This window comes from Ursus arctos, unplaced genomic scaffold (genome assembly GCF_023065955.2).
Source record: "Ursus arctos isolate Adak ecotype North America unplaced genomic scaffold, UrsArc2.0 scaffold_9, whole genome shotgun sequence".
NCBI classification, from domain to species: domain Eukaryota; kingdom Metazoa; phylum Chordata; class Mammalia; order Carnivora; family Ursidae; genus Ursus; species Ursus arctos.
In genome coordinates this window covers 37,605,383-37,626,837 of record NW_026623111.1, presented here as the reverse complement: position 1 = coordinate 37,626,837, position 21,455 = coordinate 37,605,383, and the positions used below count along the sequence as shown (strand labels likewise).

The 21,455-nt window shown below is 36.6% G+C and overlaps 1 protein-coding gene across 2 annotated transcripts in view; it reads right to left on the bottom strand.

Annotated features, from left to right (window-relative positions):
- GABRB1 (gamma-aminobutyric acid type A receptor subunit beta1) overlaps nt 1-21,455 on the bottom strand; it is a 359,647-nt gene that overhangs the window by 113,493 nt on the left and 224,699 nt on the right. The window lies entirely within an intron of this gene.

Genomic DNA, 21,455 nt, shown 5'->3' with positions numbered 1-21,455 from the left:
ATGTCTCATCTGTTAGGGTTTTTAGCTGCATTGTGAGAGAAGAGTGGCCATAACACCAGTATTTGCATTAAATAATCCAAATGTAGACATGGGTTCGCATACACCTTCTTGCCTTGCTACTGAGAGAATCTATACACTAGGGTCTCAAGGTACAAAAAGTTGGTTTCCTTCCAGGAGCAAAATAGGAACTGTCATTACCAAATAGATGAATGGAAGGGGACTTCAGGGTTAATCTGTATCAGATTTCTCTCTAGTGATTGGTGAGTGGGCCAGGGGCTGGACTTTTCTTTGTGAAAAGCAAGAATTTACATGGCATAAGAGCTCTGTTTTTAATCATTAAAACATTAAATTTACACAAGTATCGTTAGAATGCTAACTTCATAGGCAGTTAATACTGAATAACTTCGGTTGTCTAGTCGATTTTTCAATTTAAAAAATGAAGAAAAATGAAGGAATGTTTAGACAACTTAGAACTGAAGCATACATGGACATAAAGGAAGAAACTTAAAAATACCTTATAACAATGTGTAACATGCTGCTGTTCTTTATATGTAAATTATGTATAAATAGCATAAGTGCAATTCTATCATCATCATTCCCCATTGAATATTAGCAACGCACATTTACCTCTGTTTAAATCCATTTACATTGAAATCCTTAATTGATAGTTATACCTGAAGAAGCCTGTGATTAAGTTTTTCTGTGATTAAGTTTTTAAAAGACAAGTACAATCAAATTACATAATTCACAGAAGTACTTTTTTAGAGTAGTCCTTCCTTTTTAAACAAAGGAAGTTTTAGCCACTGGAAATTCAGAGTAAATAAATGTACATTTCTTCTAGTATACCCTCTTTGACCACCACCTGCCAAACTAAAAAAATAACAAAACAAAAATACTCTAAATATGCTTTACTCAGAAAGGATACATGAGCACATACATAGGTTGTGAAGTTAAAATATTTTCTTCTAAACAAAGGAAATTATACATATAGCTTTGCCTTTGTTGCATTAAACAGAAAGTGATTTCTCTGACGATTAACCTTGAGAGTAATAAAATTCATTATGATCGTTTTCAGGTTTATGGAAACCTGAGTGTTCCAGTGAAATCTGGTAATTAATTACTATGAACAAAAGACTGTTTAAGCACCTTGACCATTTAAATGAATAAACAAATGGTGCAGACCTCTAATCCAAAAACCTCATAAATTACTTCAAAAGACACCATAAGAAAATGAAAATGCAAGCCACAAACTGTAGGAAAATCTTTGTAAATTATATATCCGATAAAAGATTTGCATTCAGGATGTATAGAGAAGCTCTTACAATTCAATAATTCAAGCCAATGTTTTAAAGGGTAGATCTGAATAGACATTTCATCAGAGAAGGCATATGAATAAGCCCATGGAAAGGTGCCCAACATCATGAGTTATTAAGAAATGCAAATGAAAACTGCAGAGATCCCTACCTGACCACCAGAATGACTGTAATCAAAAAAATAGTAAGCACCAAGTACTGGTGAAAATGCTGAAAAACTGGAATCCTCATATATTGCTGGGAATGTAAAAAATGCAGCCACTTTAAAAATCAGTTTGGCAGTTCCTTTTAAAGTTAAACATGCTTGCGGGGCACCTGGGTGGCTCAGTGGGTTGAGCGATGAACACTTGGTTTCCATTCAGGTCATGATCTCAGGGTCCTAGGATCAAGCCCCCCCCCCCCCCCCCGCCCCCAAGGTCTCCAAGCTCAGCTCAGAGTCTGCTTGACCTTCTCCCTCTCTCTCTGCTCCTTCTCCTGCATGTTCCTGGCACACTCTCTCTCAAATAAATAAACAAAATCTTTAAACAAAACAAAACAAAAACTGCATAAATTGGAGCTACATTTTAGTAGAGACCATTAGCCTGCTAAGTAAATTCAAAATGCTATACCCAATAAATCTTATTCTTATTCTTTTTTTTTTCTTTCTTTTTTTTTCTTTTTTTAAAGCTCTATGTCCAACGTAGGGCTCCAATTCATCACCTCGAGACCTGAGTCCCACACTCTACCGAGCCAGCCAGGTGCCCCACCAATAAATCTTATCCTTAAATTCTAATTATTTATTAAGAAAATATTGTGCAGTAAACATATAGAAACTAATTTTGAATATTCCATATACATAATAATTTGAGTTTGAATAACATAATGCCTCATAGTAAAGGAGTCTTGAGTTTCTTTTTTTTTTTAAATATTTGAATATAGTTTATCAGTTTAGTATTTGTGAATCTTGTATACTCATTAGTAATATTATAGTAAACGGCACATTTGAAAACATTCAGGACTTATAATATCACTTATGTAAACAGAAGGTATTACTGATAGAAGACAGTGTAAATAACATCTCCCTCTTGAGTCATGTCTCAATATTTCGCATTCAGATTTTCTACACATAAAACTGCTTTATTTAATAGAGAAATTTACATGTTGCATTAAAACTGCAAATAGAAATATGAGAAGGGACAGCATATGCACTTTGCTTATGTTATTTCCCCAAATCTTCACAGTATCCCTCTATGTTGGGAATTGTTTTTGGGTGAGAAGAGAAATCTCTTTCGTTAGAGGAGGAAATCATATTATGACTATAGTTCTATGTTTCTTTGTTGACTCTGGACCTGTGGCAAAAGCATAGATCTGAATTCACAAGCAGTTTATATGTATTTGTATCTGTAATTCAAAAAGGCCTCTCAATTTGTAGGGAAACTCGGGAAAGATTTTGAAATGAACCAGAAAGATACTAGATGTCTTGTCTAGTGGTCAGGATTATCTCACTGTTCATTGTGTAACAGCTATTTTGCAACTCTGTACACTGTAGAAAAATAACAACAGTGCAAACAATCCATTGAAGTGCAACGGTAATTGATTATTGCCCTGTGAATAATTGGTCAATTTTGCCAGTTTGCATCTATTTGTAAATTCTCTTCAGTGTGCCGTGTCTTTTCAGTATATTTTCCCTTGGATTCTCCTTTGAACTGGATTTTACTAGTTCTCTCGTTAATTGAGTTGTTGAAATCTTGGACACACTTTTGTTCTATATTCTTACATGATGTTTTATGCTTGAAATGATTGTCCTTTAACAGTTTTGGTGGTAATCTATCAAGATGACCAATGGATTTATCTAACAGAGCCAGGCAAAATGTGTTACCAGAAAAGGGTATCTTCCAGGAGACTTAAGCTCAGGCATATCTTATTCTTGGCTCCCAGGGGTGAAATACGTGTTTACTGATTCATTTTAAGATGAAACCAAAGAATGTAACTTTGTTGACTCCTCTTTTTATTCCCCCATACTGATTTTTTGTTTTATTTTTGTTTCTCGTTCGCTTATGGCCAGTAAGTTATTCCCCACTGGTGACAGCAATGATTGAGAATTTGATTTCATGGTCTGACCTTTTAATGATTTCTGTAAATAGGTTAATGGATTATAGAGTTAGAGTTCTATACTCTGTTGGATAAGAGACACTAGAGAGTCTGGTTTGTTAGTCTTTTCGTTTGTTTTATCTATTTGTCCATTTAGAGCTCAAGTCAATTAAGAATCTTGTGCCCAGTGCAGTGGAAAGCAGCTGATGGATGTCTGGACCATGAATTTCTGTGTTTCTATATTATTCCTTGACCTGTGGCAGAAGTATAGATCTGAATTTATAAGCATCTTTGTGTGCTTGTATACTCAGAAGGGCCTTTACCTTTCATTATAGGAGAGTATTAATAAATTAGATTATAAAGCCTTTCATATGTCCCGATTGGTTTTAGATAAATAAGTACTAATCAAAATCAATAATAAAAACTGTAATTCCAATATTTTAAATGTTCTAGCCTTAAACAAAATATTTTCTTATAGAACCTAACACAGAAATATTTTAAGGATCTAAGTTCACTTAATTAAGGTAAATATTTGGTCAATGGATTTAGCTCAGTAATTTTGGTTTAATATAAAATAGCTATGCCTTTTCTGTTTATTAATATTAAGTACAACACAAGCATACATTTTATTCTACTTTGGTTTGCTTTCCTTAAACTCATACAAATTTACTGACAAATAAGCTAATTTTTATATTGTATAATATTTAAGATTATGAAAAATGTAAATTTGTGTTCAAATAAATTGTATTTATTCAATCAGCTGGCTCAGTTGGTTAAGCGTTCAACTCCTGATTTTGGCTCAGATCATGATCTTAGGGTCTTGAGATCAAGCCCCATGTCAGGTGCAGTGCTCAGTGGGGAGTCTGCTTGAGATTCTCCCTCTCCCCACTCCAAAATAAATGAATAAATAAAATCTTTTAAAAAAATGTTCAAATCTCTGACAACTCTTTTGATTCGCCGTTCTTAACTCAGGTCATAAATATCTACATCCATATCTACAACTACACTGACACCTATACCTACATCTATTATATCTTTTACATGTAAAACTATCTGTTGGTTTTCTCAGAGGGCCCCTGAAAAAATCACAAAGTAATTTTGTAAGAACTGCATGTGAAGAGTGGTCAAGCAAGATGTGCTCATTCTGCCCCCAACTAATTTGTATCAGTAAGATGTTATTAATATAAATATTTCAGAAAGTGTAAGCTTTATGGAAAGTCTCTGGAAATTTGTTAGTCTCCTTGTTTTCCACCACATATATGAAACGTAGGGAAAAAACACTGGTCAAAACTCTTACCAAATAGTTCTCTCTAGTTATCCTATTTTATCAGAGTCCTGATGGTACTTTACCTGAAGATATTAAGCAACAACAGTATAGTATTTTCAGTCATAATTTCAGTTGTTATTTGAAGTGTTCACTTTCCCACAATCTCACTTCATTAATATTAATCTAACATTTTCTAGATCCTGCTCTGGCCCCACATGTGCTATTGAGAACTACTTCTAGACAAAACTGCAAAGTAGAGATGACAATGTTTTAGCATTTCTCACTGCATTTGGGGGCCATATATCTCATTTGCTAGATCTTGCTAATCTCAGCCAACTGAGCTCTGGTCCCTGAGTCCCATTGCCTGAGCCCGATTCCCTGAGTCTCATTCCCAAAAGTCCCATTCCCTGAGCCTCGTTCCCTGAGTCCCTTTCCCTGAGTACCATTCCCTGAAATTCCTTTCCCTGAGTCCCACCTCCTGAAGGCTATCAGTATTCATTGCTATCTCATTTCTTCTTCTGGGTAGTACGAAACTATAAAATAGTTTAAATGTAGGGATCTATAAAAGCCCCAAGGCTAGAAATAATTGATGGAGTGTTATGGTCAGGTTTTTGGATCATTCGTGTCTTGTTATGATTTAACTTACCAACCTCATCTATATATAGAGGCAATAAAGCTAGCAAACTGTCCTGTAGCACGCTTGGACTTCCGTTGCTCACCCAGTATTCCCTTATAATTTTGACAGTTGAATCCACAAATTGATAGACGAAACTCCTAAAAATAAGGCACATACTGTTTTAGGGAGTGGCCAACTTACCTTAGTGAGCACAGATAAAAGACCAATAGATAAAGGAATTCTACGTGGTGGATTTTAACTAATTTTCCCAGAATTCTGGCTGAAGATTGAAAGCAGAATGGATAGGTTGTTCACATCACTTAGTCTGTTATAATCTATGAGAAATCCACCCCCCACAAAACAATATAGCAGCAGAGTCTTTGATTTGTGATTACCATTTCAGATTTCAATTATAACTATGTTGTAATAAGATTGCTATATGTCAATTGGATCTTATTTCAGAGATAATACACTTTTTTTCTGAATGAGCTCTTTTAAAATAATAGTTTCAAAATGGAAACAAAAACTGGCAGGAATAAAAGCCCTTGAAAATGTGGCATTTCTCTAGTTTTTACTCAGACAGAATGGGGAATTGAAAGGGTCTCTGTGGACCGATGGTCTCTGTTTCACATCATCACAGATGATAATGGATCCCCAGGGAAGAGTCAAAGAATCCCTTCATTGCTGATGTGCATGCCTCCTTAGCTCAGAAGATAAAAACTCGGCCAGAAAAAAAGTCTCTGGTGTTGATTCCTTCACTCACTCACTCACTCACTCACTCACTCACTCATATTTACTGATCCTTTCTATGCAAGGTACTGTGCTGGCAAATGTATGTGAAATAAAAACATGTAATATGTATATAAGTTGTATATAATATTAGAATATGAGATACAGATGTAATCTTTATTCAAGAATGTGAGTCTAGGTAGTTTGCCTCTGTTTATAGTCAGCCTCCTTTAATTATTGATGATGGGCAAGTTATAAGTTACCTGACTTCTCTGTGAATCACTTTCCTCCTTTCCAGGATTAGATAAAATAATACCTGTAAGCATTTAGAAAATTGCCTGGAAGGTCAAGGGCTCCATAATGCTTGCTATTATTATAATGATTTAATTCCTTACTACAGGAGCTTCCAAATCACTAAACATCTCAGTCATGGAACTAATACATTCCAGGAGCTTCCAGACTCTTGGAAAACATCACTAAGACAGAAGTTCTGTCTTTAAGGTGCAAAAAGTCTCATGGATTGCACAGACATATTTATATCAGTGCTCTGTGATTAGCACTAATACAGATGTGTGTGTGGGAAATGTACTAGCTATCTATTGCTGCGTAACAAATTACCCCCCAAAATTTAGCAGCTTAAAACAACAAACATTTGTTATCTCACAGATTTTTGGGCCAGGAATCAGGCTTTGATGTATTTGATGCCTGTGCCTCAGGGCCTTTCACAAGGTTGCAATCAAGGTGTTGGGACTGTGGTCTTATCTGAAAGCCTGACTGAGGGAGGATGTACTCCTGAGCTCACTCACATGCTTGCTAGTAGGATTTGGTTCCTTACATGCTGCTGGACTGGGGCCGTATTTCCTTGATGGCTGTCAGCTGGAGCTCTCCCTCTGTTCTTTGTTACATAGGGCAATTCTCAAATGGCTTCCATTAGAGAAAATGAGAAATAGCAATAAAAGTAGCAATAAAAGGCCAGCTAGATAGAAACAAGAGTCTTTAAAACCTAATCTCAGAAGGGACATTATATTACTTTTGCTACATTCTATAACTTTGAAATGAATTACTAGGTATAGCCACACTCAAGGGAAGATAACTATACATGATGTGAATACCAGAAGGTAGGAATCATTGAGATCCATTTTAGAAGCTGCTTAACACAGGGCACAATGCTGAAACAAAGAGCACAGATAGAAAGACTTTAAAAATAAGACCAGTATGATCTGGATTTTAAGGCATAAGCAGTTATTCACAGGAAAGATGTAGAGAAGTGGCATTTTAGGCATGGAGGATAAAATACATGGAAAAGCATGTGAAAGAACCTGGATGTCATGTGAGAAATTATCTTGGTGCTTTGGTACCTTCTGAACACACAAATAAACAAACTTTCCAGAGGTCATGGAACAGAAAGTTTCACAAACCAAATCAAAATATTTAAATCCTTGACATATTAAATCAATTCAAGATACAGTGAGAAAAAGAGAAAATAAATGGGGCAACCTACACTTAGAATAAGGTGCAAGTAAGTATAAGAAACTTACTACCTAAATTCTGGGACATACACTGTTCATATGCCCTCTCTCTCTTTGCCACCTCAGACGTCCCCACTGATGGCATGATTATGAGGGCTAGAATTGAGGTTCAAGAAAAGTAGCCCACAGAAGGTATTCTGGGCCATGAAATGTAGGGAAGGATATAGAGACAATTAGATCTAACCAGAGTTGTGTCTTGGTAATTAGCTCTTTGAACAGCCATGGGTTTTATTTGTATTTCTTGAATAGAACATGTATGGGGCCAGAACTGGGGCTTTTGGGTGTTACTAATATGTGGCCAGAATTGGGGTTGTCATAGTCGTCTACTGATGACCAAGACTTTGATCTTTCCATATTTGTCTCTGTAAGTAAACATTGTTTGTTCCATCATATTTTTCTATTTTTCTTTGGTTTGTCATACATATTATTAGCTTATTTTCCATATTAAGCACATCTTATGAATTCTGCTTATGTTTTACAAACTACTTCCTTACTATCTATACTTCACTGTGCTATGAGTTTTGCCTATACCTTATAAACTAATGATTTATTTATTTATGCTTAACACTTTTTATGAGCTTCATCTTTATTGTTTGTTTTCTTATCTTTATAGTACAGTTGAATACAGTATATGCAGATTATATCAGGGAACTTGAACAATTCTGATTCAGCCATAGTACAGGGTCCTTTCCAAACAAGGGTGAGAGATAAATATAAAGAAAGCTTTGTGTGGAAACATAGACTTTATTTTGCAGGCAATGGAGAATTACTGAATGGTGAAAGCAGAAATATAATTTTACTGGAAATGTCACATATGTATGTAAATAAATACAATAAGAGTAATATATGATAAATTACCAATGAATGTATCAAATAAGATGATGCATGAATTCAAGGTAGGCAAAATGATGTCCCTCTGGTGTAGGCTTCAAGGAAGATGCTATGTGTTTGCTAGTCTGTGAAGGAAGAGAATGACTCGTTTAGGATGGAAACTATCTAGGCTGAGAGAAGGGCATCAAGAAGTATACCTCTTCCCTGAGCCTTATATTGGCACATCCAACAGGTCAAATAACAAGATTATCCTCTGTATTTCATAAAAAAGGTTTTCATGGATTTAATAACTGATTTTGACTCTTTTCCAGTAATGACAAGGGTTCACTCCAGTTGTTCATTTGTAATTTACCTCAGGCACAAAATTAAGTAATGTAAATTCAGTAATGACTAAGACTAGTTGATTTATTTCTTCCCTTTCTCCTAGCAAATGAATCTCAGTGCAAAGTACTATTTTCCTGGAAGTAAAGGAAAACTATTTGGGGGGGGAGAGAGTGGGTGAAATTTGGATCTCCAAAGAAATCAAATAATTATTAACTATACTAGGCATGTTATGATGTTGTACATCTCATTTAATCCTCACAAGCAGACTAAAAGGTAGGTATTTCAGACATCAAGAATTCAGAATGAAAAAGATACAGTGAACTGGCTCAAGTCACATAGTTGGGAAATGCTAGAATAGGGATCTGGATTTAGGCAGTCTGATGTTAGAGTCTAGCCCTTAACCCCTATGCAAGCTGACCTTTCTCCATTGGTGCTGGTGACAGAAATGAAGAGAAAGTGAGGACGTCTAAGAAAGTAATATTTGGTATCTAGGTAGTATATACTTTTTTGTTTTAGATAGAATGTACTTTGGATAAACTAAAAGAGAAAAGTAGAATTAACCAGATGCTTGTAAGTAAATTGTGAAATAATCTATCCTATACTATATATGGAAATGTACCCATTAGTTTTAAAATCATTTTGGTGAGTTCTCAGTCAATTAAAAACATTGCTGTCTAAATAAAAATGAAAACTTCTGTTACAATCATGTCAGGAAGCTATGCATAATAAACATGAGACTCTGATGGGAATGTGAGTTGGAGAAAAATAAGCTTTTATCTCTCCAAGAACTGGGGACTATAGACGCCTCATGAAAGTCAAGGGTCTCTGGTAGTAGTGAGCGTAGCACACCAGCCAGCTACCCCTTATGCTGTGCACATTCCCAAGTTTTACTGTACATCATTTATTTCCATAATCTCAATTTAAAAAATTAGTCCTGTTTTATTTCAGAAACTAAAATGAAATCTTCTCTGTAGCTACTCTCAGATTGTGTTTGAGACTTTATAAGACAGTCCTAGAAAGAGGCAGACCTACTTACACAGGCTGATGGTAGAGCCCCTTATGTCACAGAATATTGACTTCCAACCTCTGTTGTTCATTCTAAAATGTTACCACCTGATGCATTTTAGAAAGTGCTGTTGTCTTACATTTTTTGGTTAAGTATTTTTGAAACCAAGTCTCTTTTCTTCATTACAGGATTAAAGTTTTATTTTGCCTCTGTGAGCAGTCTGCTCTGAGAATACCTTTGTGTAATTATAAGACTATTTGTTTTGTGCTTTTACAGTCCAATCTTTAGGGCATTTAGGTTAAAAAAACTGACAAGAAACAAGAGGAAATACTAAGCATGGTTGCCTTTTCTCTTTGGTTATAGCATCTCGACAAGAGAACATAGCTAGGAAACCACTTTAGCTCTGGTCTTCAGAATTTCTTAGAAAAAAGAATATTAATGCTGCCTGAAAAGTTAATATAAATAACCAGAATTGTATAATACAAACACTATTAAGAGAAAAGGGAAATGATTTTCTCCTTAGAGGAAGGGAAATAAAAATCACAGATATTATTGCCTACATAGTAGGGTGTTGAGAACTAGTATGAATTTTGTGGGTTGAATATCGTTAGACATGACTAATGTGTAGGAGACAACACCACTAAACTGAAGTTCATAAAGATATGCACTGGGTGCAGAGTTCAGTTAATAAGAAAACATAAATAACTAAGAAAAAAATTTCTGGCCACAATAAAGATAAGGAGTTTGTATAATATGGTGTCATTCAGAAGCTGTATCTCCTTTTCTAATCTTTTACTCTTTAATGATTCCTGGGCTTGACCCCTTATTCATAATCATTAAGGTCTGCTGCATAACCGTCTTCTTGTCACAGGGTCTACCATCAACCTCGATGTTCTCCATGTTCAGATATGTATTAACTTTCTATTGCTGCTGTTACAAATTACCATGAACGTACTGGCTTAAAATAATACACATTTGTTATCTTATAGTTCTGGAGGCCAGAAATCTAAAATAAAGTTGTTGACAGAGCTGCATTTCTTCTGTAGGCTTCAAAGAAGAATCTGTTCTCTTGATTTTTCTAGCCTCTAGAGATATCCCATATTTTTTGGCTCATGACACTTCCTTATATTACTCTGACCTCTGCTTTCATAGTCATATCTCCTATTCTTAACCTCCTGCCTCCCTTACCAGGATACTCGTGATTACATTGAGCCTATATGAATAATAGGTTAATAGTCCCATATCAATATTTTTTATTTAACCACATATATAAACTCCATTTTGGCATGTAAGGTAACTTATTCATAGGTTATAGGGACGGGTATCTTTGGGAAGGTTATAATTCAGACAGCCACAAGATGCATAACTTTCTAATCCTTCAGCTTCACAGTTGGAAACTTTTTTTTTTTTAAGATTTTATTTATTTATTTGACAGAGAAAGAGTGGGCTCCCACTGAGCAGGGAGCCTGATGTAGGGCTCCATCCCAGGACTAAGCCAAAGGCAGCTGCTTAACTGACTGAGCCACCCAGGCACCCCAAGAAACTTTTAAATAATAATTGCCAGCTGCTATGGAGCACTTACTATAATACAAGACTGACACTGTTTTAAGCACTCTATGTGGCTTACCTCATTTAATTTGCAAACCACCTTTAAGTTAGGTGCTATTTGTTGCCTTATTTCATATATGAAGGAATTGATGAACTTGCTCAAATCACACAGTAAGTTGCCAAGCCAGGATTTGAACCCAAGAGATATGGCCCTAGAGTCCAGGTTTTTAGACACTATGCTAAGATACATTCCATATAGATGTCCTAAATATCATCCCTCCTCCACTCTCTTCTTACTGGATCAAACGAAAATGTGGTCAAAAAGCAGAAAAAAATATAGAGAGACTGGTCTTATTAGCCTCATTCAGTTGCTGAACCAATATCCACAGCCATCTACCTTTACACTTCAGAGTGTGAGAAATTTAGACCTCATTCAATTTTTTTGTATCTCACAAGCAGAATGCATCCTAACTGACTGACCGATTCCATCACAGTGAAGAGAACTAATCTTGGCATGAGCAACTTGAAAATCCATCTTTATGCTTAGATCGAACACTGAAGGACAATGTAGCACAATTGTCCAGGACAGTTTCACTGAAAATTCATGGTCACCGACCTCAGTCAGGCTCTGAACCCAACTCCATATTCCTTTTAATTATCTTTGGTGAACTCTCTCTCCCATAAAACTCAAGCACTATTCTAAATCTTTTTTATTCTTCTTAAGTTCCCTAGATAATAATAACCACATACGGGATATTGCCTAGCAGATAACCTCAACAAGAAAAGTGATTCCTCTTTCCATCACCTACAGTGCTTGCATATCCAAAGGTAAAATCCTCAACTGTTCCCACAGCCCTATCCCCTTCCACGAATGTCAGAATCTTAATCAGTCAATTACTTATCCTAGGTTTTATACCTTCTATTAGCCCTTTTCTGAAGTAGTTCCTTCATTATAGCCTGCAAACATGTTCCAAGCTTTGCAATACTAACGGACACTCAAATAAACAGAAACTCCAATAACAATAACAATACTCTTCTCTTGGCCATGCCTCTTGCTCTAGCTACTGCCTTCCCTCTTTCCTTCCCTTCTTGGGAGTGTTTACATGCTTCTCCTAGCACATAGCTCAGTCACTGCACTTAGTCTTTTGCTGACTATCATACAGCCAAATTCAATGGCCACCTTTCAGTTCTTAACTTATGAGTGTTTCTGAAGCCAAGACACAGTAGACTCTCTGTTTCTTAAACTCTCAGGTATCTCTCTTTTTTTAAAGTAGACTCTACACCCAGTTTGGGACTTGAACTCATGATCCAGAGATCAAGAGTTGCATGCTCTATCAACTGAGCCAGTCAGGTACCCCAGATCTCTTGGTTTCCAATCTACCACTCTCTTCTTGATTTCCTCCCCATTTCTTCCTTTTCAATGAACTCCCTCTGTTTTGTTTATCCTTTAGATGATGTCATTTCCCTCAGTATTCTCTTTGGTCTACTTCTTTTTTTCTATATCAATCTGTTCTCTAGCTAATGGTGGATTCAGTTCTGTACTTGCTCTCCCCTGCTCTGCATTTGGTTATTCTTCCTGACTGCTAGCTATATTGACCACAATGGCCACAATCCCACCTCTAGATGCTTGGCTGTGGACCTGCAGAACTGACAGCATGGCAGAGGTAATATATGTCAATAGAGTTTTTCACCAGCTCCTGTTCATTGTCCCACACCTGGCTGTTGAAAGTCCCTGCTTTTCCAGACCCCCTTGTAATTTCCAACTTGTCTCATCACTGTAGTGACTCAGGAGACCTCATCAGAGACTTTGATACTCAAGCATCCCCATCTGGACTCTAACTTTCACAGGTTCTCCCTCAAATGAGTAAGTTTTTATTCCTTTAATAAATCGCTTATTCTCAAATACTCATGATAACCCTGTTTCTACTCTGATGCCACCATCTACCTGGATATTTATGTGAGAGAGAAATAAGCTTTGCTTTTATTTAAGGCAGTGTGTTTTGAGTTTCTTTGATACGCGCATCTAATCTGTATCTTTACTAACTCAGAATCATTAAGAGTTCTGTTGTGGACATATTGATTTAGAGATGCCTACTGGCATTGAAGCAGAAGTTTTAAATAAGCAGGTGAATCATCAAATCTGGAGCTCAGGAAGAGGTCAGGGTTAGTGATAGAAATTTGGGAATGACCAGAAATTTGGGAAATACATGATATGTCAAGCCACAGAACTAGTTGTAGAATGAGAACAATGCTTAGAACTGAAGAGAAATCCAACATTCACATATTTGGCAGAGGATGAAGAATAAGTAAAGAACACTGAGAAGTGATCAGTTAGTTAGGAAGGCATGATTAAGGGTTAGAGGGCATGACATGCTTAGAGCAAGAGAACATAATGTTTCAAGAAAGAATTTGAGTCAAATTCTCCTGAAAGGCCTAGTAAGATGAAGATTGATAGTCTTCCACTAAAATAAACAAGATGGAGGTTCACTGATCACCTGACAAATGGAGTGGTGGGGAAGAGACCCCGAAGAAGTGGCGGCAACTTTGCCTTTCAGTGACTTTGACTATTAGATATGGGATGCTAGTTGGAGTGTGCAAGATGTCAAAAAGTATAGGGGCGCCTGGGTGGCACAGCGGTTAAGTGTCTGCCTTCGGCTCAGGGCGTGATCCCGGCGTTATGGGATTGAGCCCCACATCAGGCTCCTCCACTATGAGCCTGCTTCTTCCTCTCCCACTCCCCCTGCTTGTGTTCCCTCTCTCGCTGGCTGTCTCTATCTCTGTCGAATAAATAAATAAAATCTTTTTTTAAAAAAGTATAATAAAGTATATTTGTGTGGTGCAAATCGTAGTCTAATAGAAAAAGAGAATTGTAGGAACAAAGTCCTTGAGTAGTCAGAGGGGGTGGGAGCCAGTGCATAGTGTCCTTGGTCTTAGATGACTGAAAATGACATAGTTTAACCATTGTAACTAGAGAGTGTCATTCTCAATGGATTTGAAGGTCAATGGGACTGATATACTATTGAAAGGTTTTTGGAAAGCTGAGAGGAATTAAGAGAGATGAAGCAACAGATTCTGAGCTAGCAGAAAGTGTTGATGCCTTTCAGAAACCCTCTCAGGTAGTGGCAACTAAAAGAGCACATCTTATTAGCTGGTTGTTGGTATAGATGCCAGTGTTTTCCAAACTACAGTTGTCTGCATACTGTCTTCACAATTTTTATTACAATTAAAAAATAACAATAATTACTATGTGTTGAGTATTTGTTATATGCAGATACTATTCTAAGCATTAAATAATTTAATATTCACAATAACACTATGAGGTAGCTACTACAATTATATCTATTGTACAGATAAAATAACTGAGGCACAGAGAGATTAGAGAACTTACCTAAACTCACTTGACTTCAGAGAAGCTAGCTCTAAGTGTCTGTCTAACCAGTATACAAATGGCCTCTTAATATTTGTTTCTGTGTTCTGATTTTCTCATTATTTTCTTTCAATAGACTCATCATATTAATACATTTAAAAAAATTCATACCACTGCCATGAATAAAACTGATTTATTGTAAATAATGAAAGATAAGTGTGAGGTGATCATAGTAAAAGTAAAATGACATTTTGAAACTCCAGTTAGTCATTGTTGCCTGCCAGAGGCTCAGAGAGAGTGGCTTGCTCTCTGTTACAAAGATTAGCAATTATTGGAAGGGGATGAAAGATTTTGAAATGGACCAAAAAGGACCCTTCTGTGTTACCTTAGCTTTTTATTGTTTTTTGTTATTTTACAACTTTGAAAGTTGTAGAAAATGATGATAATGCAAATATTTCTTATCCATCGAAACACAAATTCACTGTGTTAAGTGAATTGAAATTGCTTATTGCATTGTGGATAGACCCATTTTGCATCTATTTGTAATTTCATTTCAGTATTCTTTATTTGTCTATGTGCGTGGGGCCCTTTGAACCTTCCTTTGGTCTGGTTGCAAAATCTTACTTGTTCCTTTATTGATCAATGAGTTAAACCCTTCACATGTATTCATGTTATATTGGTATGAATTTTACTTGAAAAATGTATCCTTTAACACATTCTAAATGTTTTTCTTCCTTTTGTACTAGGAAGGATGGGTAAGATTTGCAAAGAGAGTAATTTCCTCACTGTGTGATTCAATACTATTTAATAACATTATTATTTAATGTTTCCTAGAATTCACTCTTGGTGAAAGTTGGCCAGTGTACCACTACAATCAGTAAGCATCTCACACTTTGACAACATTGAACTAGATTACTGTTTCTCAGGCTTGGCTGCTCTTCATAGTCACCTGTGGAAGTTAAAAGCTTTGGCTACAACAACCAATTATACATAGTTGTGATCTTCAAGAACATATAGTTGAAAAGACGAAAAAGGTATATACATGCTAGGATGCATGAGGGGCTTATAATCTTCTAGAAGGGTACTCAACCCAGGTTGATGGGTGGGGGGAGATGTTTCTAGGAGAGGGCTATAGGTGAGACAAGGAACAGTCTCCTTTCTAAGGAACACTGGTGGACATGTTCTAAGAGAAAGCAGAGTGCTCTGTGTAAAAGGTCTAGAGTCACAAGAGGATATGTGCTTTTAGAGAGCAGAGCAGCATGACTGGAAAATGAAGTTCAGTGAGCATTTAAAGACAAGGTTGGGAGGTGGATGAAAGGGTCCTTCATTGCCAGTGGCTTTCAAACTTTTTCTTAACTTCACTTTCCAACAAGAAATACATTCAAATCAATACAACACACAAAAAATAAATTTAAGTAAAATTTCACAAAGCATCATTTACCCTTAATATTTAGAAATTGGGGCACCTGGGTGACTCAGGTGGTTAAGTGTCCAACTCTTGATTTCAGCTAAGGTCATGATCTCAGGGTTGTGAGAACGAGGCCCACATCAGGCTGCAGAGTCGGCTAGAGATTCTCTCTCTCTCTATCTCTCCCTTTTGCTTTTCCTCTGCCCCTCCCCCACAATTTCAAATAACTAAATCTTTAATATATATATATAAATTGCTTTGCTCTACTCAGTCCTATTCTATTCATTTATTCATCAGTCACTAAATTTATTTCACCTATTAATGAGTGGCTCTGGTTTGAACATCATTGGAATTTGTTTGTTTACTTATTAACATAAGAAACTTGGACTTTATCCTGAAATTGACCTGATAATCAAACACTAAATATTTGTTTGTTGACTAACTGACTAAATGATTGGACCCATCCATCTATTCATCCCATCCAAACATCCCAGAGACAAGATGATGGAATAAACATGTCTATGCTCAGATCACACTTCAGTTTAGTTCCCAAGTGATTCAGAAGAGAAGATGCAAATAAGAACAACGAAAATGAGCAGTATAGTACCCAGCACTCTGGCTGCAGGAACACAAGTATAGCTCATGCTTGCTGGCCCCCAGAGGCCATCTTTAATGAGCAGTGAAACAGTTCATCTAAGTCACGAATTGTCACTATAGTTTCTGTTTCCTTAGAAACAGGGCAACTGGTGAAGCTCTTGGCTCTATAAACCACAGTAAAATATCCAGTAGGCAGATGGTCTGGCAATCGAAATCGTCATGCCTATGTGAGCATTTATCATGAATTGGCATCACAAGAGAAAATAAATTCTTTCAAGTGAGAATTGAGCAGGGATGGAAAGTGTGATCAGCAGGGGTCTGTTGGTAACTGGCATGGAGGGGCAGGCAAAAGGCAGACACCTGGGGGATTGAAGCTCCACCCAGTCCACTGATTTCAGTTTACTTCTGTTGTCATTGTTCCTACTGCCTCTCACCCATTGAGCACAGCACTGTGAAATAAATGCTGTTTCTGTCCTCACTGTGTCTAGGAACAAATGGATTTTGAGCACCTTCAAATCTCTCTTCAAGAAAATGAATTTTTTATATATCCCCTAAAAACAGAAAATGCTAACCAGGACTAGCCAGGAGAGAGACTAATGTAAGTATTTTATATTCCATGCATATGTTTCAGAGATTTCTATGCATCATCAGTGCCACTGCTATTGGCAAAATACTTTATTATATCTGAACAGAGGCCATATATTATAAGACACTGAAGCAGTAAAAATAGTAACTTCCAGTTATTAAGTGCTTACTATGTGCCAGGCACTGTATTAAGCACTTAACCTTATGAAAGCCTATATGAGGCATGCACTAGTATTATTCTCATTTTACACATGCAGAAACTAAGGTTTAGAGAATTATTTAATTTGGTTAAGTAATTTGAGGGCAGGTGGAAAAGAGCCACTACACAACTTTACCACTTGCCTCCCAAAGGATAATGTGGCAAGATGCAGAAGCTTTAGCATAGAGTTTTGTAGACTTTTTATGTCATGGACCCCTTCCTCAGTCAAGTTAAACCTATGGACACCTTCCCAGAAAGTGTACAGATGCAAAAAAGTAAAGAAAAGATTACACAGGAAAACAATTATTTTGAAATAGAGTTAACAAAATTTAAGAAGTATAATATAGTATTTTTGTATCCTTTGGGTAAATACCTAGTAGTGCAATGATCATAAGGTAGTTCTATTTTTAACTTTTTGAGGAACCTCCAGAGTGCTGCACCAGTTTGCATTCCCACTAACAGTGTAAGAGGGTTCCCCTTTCTCTGCATCCTTACCAACACCTGTTGTCTCCTGTGTTGTTAATTTTAGCCATTCTGACTGGTGTGAGGTGATATCTTAGTGTGGTTTTGATTTGTATTTCCCTGATGAATGAGTGATGTTGGGCATCTTTTTATTTGTCCATTGGCCATCTGGATGTCTTCTTTGGAAAAATGTCTATTCATGCTCATTTTTATTGGATTATTTGTCTTTTGGGTGTTGAGTTTTATAAGTTCTTTATATATTTTGGATTCTAACACTTAATCAGATGTCATTTGCAAATACCTTCTCCTATTCTGAAGGTTGCCTTTTAGATACAAAAATACTGATTGGGACACAAGCACCCCGATGTTTATAGCAACATTATCAACATAGCCGTATTATGAAAAGAGCCCAAATGTACATCAACTGATGAAAGGATAAAGAAGAGGTGAGATGTGTGTGTGTGTGTGTGTGTGTGTGTGTATGTGTGTGTGTATAATGGGTTATTACTCAGCCATAAAAAAGGAATGAAATCTTGCCATTTGCAACAATGTGGATGGAGGTAGAGTATATTATGCTAAGTGAAATAAGTCAGTCAGGGAAAGACAAATACCATACTATTTCACTCCTATGTAGAATTTAAGAAACAAAACAGATGAACATAGGGGGAAAAAGAGAGAGGCAAACCATAAAAGAGACTCTTAACTATACAAAACAAACTGAGGGTTGCTGGAGGGGAGGCAGGTGGGAGGATGGGTTAAATGGGTGATGGATATTGAGGAGGGCACTTATAATGAGCACTGGGTGTTGTATGTAAATGATGAATCACTAAATTCTACACCTGAAACTAATATTATACTATATGTTAACTGAAATTTAAATAAAAACTTGAAACAGCAACAAAACATAGTTACAGAAGCCTAAAAAATATAATATAGTAATATATATGCGTCTTTAGTGATGTCTTAAGTAAGATTGGACAGTGCACCAACTAGCTACCATAATTTTGAAGTAGTAATTAGTCATTTGCCTTTTTTTTAATGATGTTTTGAAGTATCTGCAATAACTGAAATTAGAGAGATAATTGGGTACATTGGTACTTTCTATTGGTTATAGGTCACAAGTACTGATAATTCTGCTAAGTTCTATCTTACATTTATCACAGGAAGAAATGTTCAATTTCTAACAGAGTTTGGTAAAAATAAAGATGTAAATCCTTTACAAGTTCAAGGATCAGTAGAATCCAATCTATGGGCCCTTTTGGGAATCCACGGATACCAGATTAAGAACCCTGATTTTAGAGCTGTGGTTCTCCACACAGGGCCATTTTGTACCCACCCCACTCCATGGGACCTTGGTAATGTCCAGAAACACTTTTGATTGTCATTACAGGGGTGGAATACTACTTTCTTCTAGTGGGTGGAGGCCAAAAAGATGCTGTTAAATATGCTCTGATGTGCAGGATAGCCTCACAGAACCATGATAATCCATCTAAAGATATCAGTAGTGCCCAATTAAGAAACGCTGCTTCAGAGCAAGAAGACTTGGACTTGAGTCCAAATGCTAGCACTCATAAACAGAGTGATATTAGCAATTATTTCCATTCTGAATCTTGGTTTCTTGATCTGTAAAACGAGGGTGTTAAGATTTACATTACAGGAATTTTGTGAGAATAAAATAAAAGAGCATGTATATAGTAAAGAGCAATGCATCATACAAGATGTTTTAAGCTATGTTCTTTTTTTTCTTTTTTTTAAAATATTTTTTTAAATTATAATATGTTAGTCACCATACAGTACATCCCTGGTTTTTGATGTAAAGTTCGATGATTCATTAGTTGCGTATAACACCCAGTGCACCATGCAATACGTGCCCTCCTTACTACCCATCACCAGTCTATCCCATTCCCCCACCTCCCTCCCCTCTTTAGCCCACAGTTTGTTTCTCAGAGTCCATAGTCTCTCATGCTTCATTCCCCCTTCTGATTACCCCCCTTTCTTTATCCCTTTCTTCTCCTACCTATCTTCCTAGTTCTTATGTTCCATAGATGAGAGAAATCATATGATGATTGTCTTTCTCTGCTTGACTTATTTCACTTAGCATTATCTCCTCCAGTGCCGTCCATGTTGCAGCAAATGTTGAGAAATCGTTCTTTTTGATAGCTGAGTAATATTCCATTGTATATATGGACCACATCTTCTTAATCCAGTCATCTGTTGAAGGGCATCTCGGCTCCATCCACGATTTAGCTATTGTGGACAATGCTGCTATGAACATTGGGGTGCATATGGCCCTTCTCTTCACTATGTCTGTATCTTTGGGGTAGATACTCAGTAGTGCAATGGCTGGATCATAGGGTAGCTCAATTTTTAACTTTTTAAGGGACCTCCACACTGTTTTCCAGAGTGGCTGTACCAACTTGCATTCCCACCAACAATGTAGGAGGGATCCCCTTTCTCCACATCCTCTCCAACAATTGTTGTTTCTTGCCTTGTCAATTTTTGCCATTCTAACTGGCATAAGGTGGTATCTTAGTGTGGTTTTGATTTGAATTTCCCTGATGGGTAATGATTTTGAACATTTTTTCATGTGTCTGTTAGCCATTTGTATGTCTTCATTGGAAAAGTGTCTGTTCATATCTTCTGCCCATTTTATGATTTATTTGTTTCTCCTGTATTGAGTTTGAGAAGTTCTTTGTAGATCTTGGATACCAATCTTTTATCTGTAGTATCATTTGCAAATATATTCTCCCATTCCGTGGGCTACCTCTTAGTTTTTTTGAGTGTTTCCTTGGCTGTGCAGAAGCTTTTTATCTTGATGAAGTCCCACAAGTTTATTTTATCTTTTGTTTCTCTTGCCTTTGGAGATGTGTCATGAAAAGGTTGCTGTGGCTGATGTCGTAGAGGTTGCTGCCTATGCTCTCCTCTAGGATTTTGATGGATTCCTGTCTCACATCGAGGTCTTTTATCCATTTAGAGTTTATCTTTGTGTTTGGTGTGAGAGAGTGGTCAAGTTTCATTCTTTTGCATGTAGCTGTCCAATTTTCCCAGCACCATTTATTGAAGAGACTGTCTTTTTTCCACTGGACGTTTTTTCCTGCTTTGTCAAAAATTAGTTGCCCAAAGAGCCGGGAGTCCATTTCTGGATTCTCTATTCTGTTCCATTGGTCTATGTGTCTGTTTTTGTGCCAGTACCATGCTGTCTTTGCAATCACAACTTTGTAGTAAAGCTTGAAATCCGGCATTGTGATGCCCCCTGCTTTGTTCTTCCTTTTCAACAATTCCTTGGCGATTCGGGGCCTTTTCTGTTTCCATATAAATATTAAGGGCTATTTGTTCTTTTGAGTTTTTGGATTACACAGGGTCATTCAATGGTTATTTCTGGGGACCAATGAGAAGGCTACAAGGTCAGATTTTTAGACATCTAACCTACACTTTAACCAGAGAATTTCTGTTTTTTATTTATTTTACATATTGAGCTTCTGTGAAAGATATTGAAATGGATAAACTCTTTGTTGTTTAATATAATGCCAGACATGGTTATTATTTTAAGTATATCATGATAAGCAAGTATTAAAAAAGGATTATGATTCCTTATTTCTTAGCC